Source organism: Octodon degus, unplaced genomic scaffold (assembly GCF_000260255.1).
Source record: "Octodon degus isolate 3935 unplaced genomic scaffold, OctDeg1.0 scaffold00032, whole genome shotgun sequence".
Taxonomy (NCBI): domain Eukaryota; kingdom Metazoa; phylum Chordata; class Mammalia; order Rodentia; family Octodontidae; genus Octodon; species Octodon degus.
In genome coordinates this window covers 8645169-8654065 of record NW_004524608.1, presented here as the reverse complement: position 1 = coordinate 8654065, position 8897 = coordinate 8645169, and positions in this window count along the sequence as shown.

The following is an 8897-nucleotide window of genomic DNA, read 5'->3' as shown; positions in this document are numbered from 1 at the left end:
AGGAATTACAAAAATGTAGTAATCCTAAGCACTTGTCAACACGTAGGTGTTCATTTTTCTAAACTTGTTGGAGGTGTTACAGCAAGGCTTTATACCTACTTTAAAAAAGATAGGAGAGTTTGAGGAAAAAGCTGATATCCTGAACTTCTATTAGCATATATTCATTTAGGAAAAGATTTGAAGGAGGGTGACTGGCAACCATTTACCTAAAAAGAAGGCCGATAAGGTAAAACATCTGTCAGCAGGATTTTTCCTCTAGCAGTCTTCCTCAGTGGCCACTGCCATGAGGCTTACTTGGAGGAAACTCAACCTTACTTGCCACTAATGGCAGAAAAAGGGCAAGAAGAGGGGTCAGAGAGGGCAAGGGAAAACATCACTTTTCTAAAAGGATTAGAGCCATCTAGATTTAAATTTCTATTAGACATAATAATGCTTTGGTAAAAAAAAATAAAAGAGGATTCAGTCACTTTAAGTAAATCAAATGGAAAACATCTCTAAAAATGTACTGAACTTGTTAGTAATTAAAATTAAACAGATTTTATCCAATTTCTTTGTTTTCTCTTTTCAGTAAGAGTATATCTAAAGAATGCTTGGGTTTTAAATCCCTCAGTACCAGCTAATACAGAGTCAAAAATATGTGAACAAACACAACTAGAAAATATCAGGCATATGGCATCAAACACATTTTCATTCATTTTCCATAGGGAGGAAAACATTTTAGCAGAATGCAAAATATTGTGCTCTGGTTTGCTTGCCAAATAGAGAAAAGTGTGAATTTTAGCAAGGAAATCAACGGCAAGTTTAAATTACAGGAATTTAGAGTAATTGCTTTAATAAGAAGATAATTAGAGAGGTTGAGTGCTTACATATTAGTATTTAAGAAAGAGTTTGGTAGAAGATCCCGCATTTTGCCTTCTGATTTGTGACTGAAACGTTGACTCAGATGAGTTGTGCTTCTACAGCAATCCTGATTTCTGTTTGCCAGAAAATACCTGAGCTAGGTTACATGCACATGCCCTTATACTTTGTGTTCATCGTTTGATGAAGTGCAGAGGTGAAAAAGATCGTCATCTGCTTTTAGGCACCTGTTTCCTTCTTAATATAATTGTGAGCAACTCCAGTGTAGCTGGACAAGACTGGTGGACATGAACTATTAATTCAGCTGCATAAACAATAAATAATGACCCATTTTAATTTCTTAACTGGCAACCTATCATGCGACCATAAACAGATCAACTGAACCAAGCCTGTTGCAAGATGCTGCTTTAGCATATTACTCCCCAAAAACTTATGGCCGTAATTCTCAGAAGCAAAGATTGGCCTATAACTGGGGCTCCTTTCCAGGCCTATGTTATAGCTCAAGTCCTTCTGTCAAAAAGACTGAACAACAATGGCCTTTCTTACTTATCAGATGTGTTTACTTGGAAAAGCAGAACTCGTCTCACCTGAAACCCAGCACAGAAGCTAGACTAAGATTCTAGCAGTGAGCCAGGTAGGAACAAGCTGCACGTGCAGATACAGTTCTTCATTTATTGCTCCCAGCAGGTGTCAGGGGCCACCACATTCTCTGCAACCATCAACACCCTGAGGGTTTTTAGTTCCACATCCAAGACTAGGAAGAGGAGAATAGCAACTAACCCTAAGGGATTAGGTACCTGACTCATATCCCGACCTCCAGCACACTCCAGCTGTGTTTGAATGTGGTTTTTGTTTTAGTTTTTGCTTTTTGTTTTTGTTTTGTTTTGTTTTTGTAGAATTTCTGATGCTCAGTGGTTGCTGATTACTTCTTCCAGATTTTAGTTCTACCCCAGTGGAGATGTGCTACAAAGAGTTTATCTGTTGTTAAAATTGCATTGTTGTGAAGAAATGTCTTCTCCTAAACCAGTGTGCAAAATACAAACTCTCACAACAGTTAAAAAAGCATAACTGACAAAATCTACCCTCCTAAAAATACACCCTTCGCCATGATGGGAAAGTGAACCTGAATATCTGGGAGAGATTGGTGTTACTTGCTTGGGGTTCTCATAAAATGTTCTGAGAAACCAATACCTGATTGGTGACCAGACCAGGCAAATGCCTGTAAGGGATTTGTGGGCATGGTATTGATTCAGTTACAGCTGAATATTATACAGAGAAGATTAATGAGCCTGTACCTAAACTAGTGAAGAGTTAACTGGTCACACCTTTCTTTTCTTGATTCTGGGTTTATTCAGTATACTTTCAATAGCAGAAAGTACTCAAAATACCTAGTACTTGATAATATTTTATGAACACTGAATTATTTTAGGACCAAAAATAATTTCCAAAAAGGATGATGAAGAGAAGAATTATGTTCCACGCAAGAAAATAGAATCGAAGACATATACATGCATATGAAGTATCGGGGGCCGCTGAGGTACTTGCTTGTCTTGCTCACTTGGGGATGTGATGGTAAAACACACAAATGCACTAAATGAAATTTCCTGAATTTTGCTTGGACTGAATGAGTCTTGGTTTACAGACATTGATTCTGTGGTCACTGCCAATATTCTTAGATCCAGGTCTTCTGGAAACAGTCTCTGGGGAGCCCATTTTACCCAAAAATTTCTCACTAAAAAATTTCTCCCATCTCAATGTCAGCCAAGGCTATCAGCTTCTCCTTGGCTGCTACTCCTTTTTCTTTCCAATACACTGATTACTTAGAGTGTTAAGTGTTTCTTTTCCTGAAGTTTTTTCAAGTGACTGTAGACTATGCACTACATGACAAAAATCAATATTTTTCAAATATAAAACCACTTCACTCCATAGATAGGCAATTTATGTCCTTCTGAAAAAATAAACAAACAAAAAATTCCACAAACCTCATCTTGGGATATTAAGACTTAAATCACTCTTGTAGTTGTCTTTTGACTATAAAAGGACAAATATTTGACTAGGCCTCATTTCATCAAGTTTGTAGTACAAATATATAGCCTGAATTATACAAATAAATGAAGGTTATGTCCACACATACAGAGGGAAGATGAAAATGGAGGTAACTGAGCTAATTTTGATCATTCTTGCTTCTACTGTTCATTAGGGAGATCTACATAACTGGGGTTCCTTTCCAGGCTCACAGGCTCAATCATATCTGTGGTACAGATAGAGAAGACAGGGATGGACTAATAATATAACATTTTACATCCCCTCAGCTCTTCTTACTACTTCCTACATAGCAGATCACAGTATCCTTATCTAGGGCCAGTACAATACAATATTTGCTCATTTTCCATACCAAGCCTGGCCCAATCTTTAAACCTAGACTAGATAATGTTCTAAAGAGCCCTGTATAGTAAATTCTTCATTAGTGCTCTGATTTTCAATGTTATTAGGGCTTAAATTTTCTAAAGAAAGATTATATTCCACAAAATCATATTATAAATTTCTGCACCAAGAAGTACAAATATAACCTTGCCATTACAATTTACTATATTCCACTGTGGTTTCTAGCTCACTGAATTTAGTTTTTCTCAGAACATGAACTGTACACTAAAGAAAAGACAACTTGGTAGTTTTAAAAAATCATGAGCAGAAAGGACAATTCTTATACATACTCCTGAAGCATAATCTCCATATCAATATTGGAAGAATTATGTTCCTTATTCTATTTCCTTGTATCTCACCCTGCATTATACATGTATAAACTTTTAAAAAGGCAAAAGAATAAAACAAACTCTTAAATATGGATTTTCTTGACTCAAACTTGGTTAATACTGAGTACTTAAATATGACATTAATGATTAGGACAAGCATTCTGACTTATGGACCTGGAAAGCTGGTAATAATGCCAGACAAACATGTAGCTAAGGCTCATGTGAGGCAGAGCTTAAGGGATGCCCAACTCACAGCACCACGCTGCTAGAAGGCAGCAATTTGGAGGACGTGATACAAGGAGGGAATCTGGAGATGGATGTGAACTGGACCACTTAGAGCCAATAAAAAATGATAGTTGTGTGAGTCAAATTCTACGTTGGTGAGAAATTCAAATCAACCTGGAGAACCATGTCACACTGGGAAATTAAACTTAAAAGCTCTCTCTCTCTCTCTCTCTCTCTCTCTCTCTCTCTCTCTCTCTCTCTCTCTCTCTCTCCCTCTCGCTATCATTTTCATTGTGCATCTCTTTCATCTCGGCAAGTTACTCCTAGTTTAGAGCCACCGTAAAGAACTGGTTGGGCTCTCCAGTCACTATGTTATGGACAGGGTACAATATGGATTTGTTCTTCTTGCTCCATCTTGAAAAACCCAAGCTAAAACTTCATGACCCAGTTTGCATTGTTATGAAAGGCAGCTATGTTTCCATCCTTGCAAAGAATTTGAAGAAATTGAAAACTAGATTAAGTATTTAAAAATGTTTGGTAATATAAAGCAGAGATGATGTAATAAAACTGAAGAAATACTGTACAAATAAAAGTACAAAGATATATGGAGAGCAGATTACAGGCCATACTGAGTGAATTGAAGAACTTAAATATTTTTATAGGTCAGAAGGCAACAGGAAATGTTTGAGGACATAATTAGCTAAATAACAGACTATAGATTACAATGGTGCTGGTGGACTAAAGACTATGGTGCAAGGAAAAGGTAGACAGCAGACCAGAGCCAGAAGTCTCTAGGCCTCAAGCACCATTATCTCAGTACCTAATGTTCAGTAAACTGAATCTATTTCTATCAGCTTCCACACTTATAAAACTGGAAATCAGAATATTTCTTCCACCTATCCAATGATGTTACTACGAAAAGAATGAGTATGATTTTCTTGAATAAATTTACAGTACTAAATAAGTGAATTTGTTATTACTCATAATCATGCCATTCAAGATTTCCTTCTGTTAAGGAATAGAAAACCTGTTTCAAATTTGTCACCATGGATAACTGCTGCTTGTCTAAATGGTAAATACACTTAAGACTTACCAGAGATAGAAGAAATTAAGCTGAGTTTTATTGAAAATTAAGAAAAAGTTACTTAATGTCTGATGTCAGGATCTCACTCTTATTCCTCAAAAAAGTGATCTGTGGGGACATAGCTCAGCAGTCAAAGTACCTGTCTGGCAAGTGCAAAGACCCAGGTGTAGTCCCTAGGACCCATACCATGCTGGCCCACACCTAGCCAGCCACCGACAGCAGGCGTGGTGGCACACACCTATAATCCCACCGCTGGGGAAATTGAGACAGGAGGACCACTATGAGCCCAGGCTGTGTAGAGAGACACTGTACCAAATAAATAAATATTTTTTTAAAAAAGTCATAGTTTGTAAACAGGAAAAAAATGTCAATATGATTTAATGGAAAGGTTCTGAGTTTGGAAATAAGCTTGCCTGGCATTTAGCACTGCACTGTACAGATTGTGCTTCCCTGGACCACAGCATCTCTGGGCTATAAATGAGCAGGAAATGCGTGTATGTACTCAAGCTGTAAATTAATCTAAGCCTTATCTGACAAATGGCAATAAAAATATCAAAAGTCCTAATAAATTATCTGTCATTCAATAAATGTTAGTCTTTCCATATTTTTGGTTTACAACATAGATTTCACCTTTGTTTTCCTAGTCCCAAGACATAAATATTAACTAAATATAGTAAATAAAGTCAACATTATAAATAACAGTCAGTTATCCATCAAACTGTACTCTTGAACGATCTCTCTATAGCTTTTCAATAAAAAATATTGTTCTACATCTTTTATGAGATCAATGCTTGCATCGCTTATCATTAGGAAATAATCAAATCATTAACACTGATTTTAGGGCATAAACTCAATAAATACAACAAATAAAAAGGAAAGCTGAGACCCAGTCTTAGCCCAGGCCTGGTGAGTATGTGGGAGAACTTCCTGCTACCCTGCGCCTGCGGGACATACTGGTTCCAGCCTAGGTGCAGCATGGATGAGACGCTCTACCACCCCATTGGGATGCCCCCTACAATTCTGCAGCACCTCCCCTACCCCACCTGACAAGTAGGAATTTCTACTGTGTTCCAGGAACCCCCAGACCCAGTCATAGCCCAGTGAGTGTGTGGAAGAGCTTCCAGCTACCCTGCGCCAGTGGAACCTACTATATCTCTATATAGTAGGGTCCCAGCCCAGGCGCAGCGAGGATGAGACCCTCTTCCACACCCTGGGGAGGCCACCCACCACTCTGCAGCACCTCCCCTACCCCATCTGCCCAGTAGGAATTTCTTCCTCATTCCAGGAACCCTCAGATCCAGTCCTACCCCAGGCCCTGTGAGTGTGTGGGAGAGTTTCCAGATACCCTGTGCTGGCGTGACCTACTGACCCAGCCCAGGTGCACCATGGGTGACAACCTCTTTCACCCTCTTGGGATGCCCTGCATCACTCCATTGTACACCCCAACACCCTGCCCACAGAGTAGGAATTTCTGTCACGTTCTGGGAACCCCCAGATCCAGTCGTAGTCCAGGCACAGTGAGTATGTGGGAGAGCTGCCTCTCCCCACTACTCCAACTTGTTCCCCTCCAGCTCAGGCCTGGCATACAGGCCTGGGGTAAAACCCTGCAGCTGCAATCCCTGTAGAGAGTGTAGGGGACAGAACCACCCAGCTAGTCCAGGAGCAGAACATATTGCCAGAAGGACACAACAAGTTCACCCCCAAGGGCAGCAGCAGGAAGGAGCTGAGCACAGCAGCCAGACCTAAGCGAAGCACAGCTGGATAAATCCAAACTTTGTAGATGTGCACCTGAACTTCAGTACATGCTAAGGTTATAACTGCAACAAAGATCTACAACAAAGGTCAGAAGACAGTGCTACACAAAATGACAATGAGAAGGAGTAAAATGCAATCTCAGAATGCAAGCCCACACATAACAAGTGCAGAGGACACTAACACAGAACAAATTGGGAATCACACAGCTGAAAGCAATGAATCAATGGCTTCTGAAATAAACAGCTGCAGAAAGATATAGAGGAACTCAGATTGGAAATGAAAAAAGAAATTCTTGAATTAATAACACTTGCAGTAAAAAATCAAATGCAGAAACATATGGAGGAAACCCAATGCCCACACAGAACAAGTGCAGAGGACGCTAGCTCAGCTCAAATGTATGAATTAATAACATCAATAATAAATAGGCAACAGCAGAAAGTTATAGAGGAACTCAGACTAGAATTTTTTTCTGAAATAAAAAAGAATTCTTAGAACTCATAGCACCTGAAGTAAAGAATCAACTACAGAAACATAGGGAGGAAACCCAATCTGAAAAAAACACTGCAGTAAAAAAATTTATAACTGTTTCTAAAGAAGATATTGATTGAAAAAATAAAGGAGATTAGAAAAATGACAGATTCCTTAAATGAGCAATATAGGAAAGAAATAGATTGCATGAAGCAGAGTCAAAGAGGGATAGAGGAAATTAAAATCTCAATCACAAGCTTGCAAAACCATTTAAGTGAAAGAGAAGGGACAGGGTTTCAAATCTTGAGTACACTGTTGCAGCTAGTGAAAAGGTAAGAAAAGATCTTTTTTTAAAAAATAAGAATATTTTTATTAGCAAGTTTTTTATTTTTAAATCCCAAGAAAGCTATAATTTAAATCAATCCATAAAGCAAGCAACTGGGAAATTTATAAGTAATTTCATTGGATCCTAAACAATTAAAATAGAATTAACTTTTTTCATTGCTCTTAATTCTTTTTTTCATAATTTTATTGACAAACAAATAGCAATGAGACAGATTCAAATCAAATTGCTAGGACAGTTTCAATATTTAACACACTGCATACATTCTTCTTAGTGGTTAATTGCTGTACAAGATGCGGACTTGAGATCCTATTTATAAAAACCATTAGAACAAATCATTCTATTCATCAAGAGAATGTAACTATATATCTATCCTAACCATGTTGAATACACAGATATAAAATGGACATTCATCTGTATACACTTTTTTGTTAAGTCCCGTTATTTGAATATTATAGGTGTGTAAACTCAGCAAAATATTCTAAAAGAGTCCAGTAGCCCATAATACCATTGGGTCTTCTGTTTAACTGGTAATGTCAGAAATTGTTGACCTGAGTCCCCCACAGCTCAACATAACAGCATGGATTTACTTCCTATATTTCATCTTCACACTTTTCTGCTGGATGGTTAAGACCAAGGTAAAGCAGGACCTATGCCACAAGAGTTGTAGCTTTTGGGTCTGATAAGGTCAGTGAAATCCCGTCAGGATTTATCCTGAGATCCTGTACCTCAGATTGTAGAACCTTTGTCAGTGAAGAAAAGATCTCTTAAAAACAACTAGGATGCAGGAAAAAAATAATCCATCACCTGCAAGATGATGCAAAGATGAACAATGTGAGATTAATAGGCATCAATCAGAAAGAAGAGTTTAATACAAATGACATGAAAAAAAACATGGGCAGAAGTAATAGCAGAAAAATTCCCAAATATGAGGAAACAATCTGATATTCAGGTATCTGAAGCATACAGAACACCAGGTAACCTTGAACCAATGAAAAACACACAAAAACATATAATAGTCAACATCTCAGAAATTCAGCACAAGAATAATCTACTGAAAGCGGCTAGAGAAAAGAAGCAGATCCCATTCAAAAGAAAACCCATCAGAATTATGGCCGACTTCTCTTCACAAACCATGAAGGCAAGAAGAGCATGGAGCAGAGTGTTTCAAGTCCTCTATAAAAACAAATCCCAGCCCAGACTACTATATCCTGCAAAACACTCTTTCAAGTTTGATGGAGAAATGAAATACTTTCATGACAAAGAACAGCTAAAGAATTTCATAATGGCAAAGCTAACCCTACACAGGCTATAGAAAGATGTTCTAGAGAGGGAGCAAAATGAACAGAACTCCACAAATGAGATCAGCAGCAACCAACTAAAAAGGGCAAGCAATTAAACACAGGGGAAA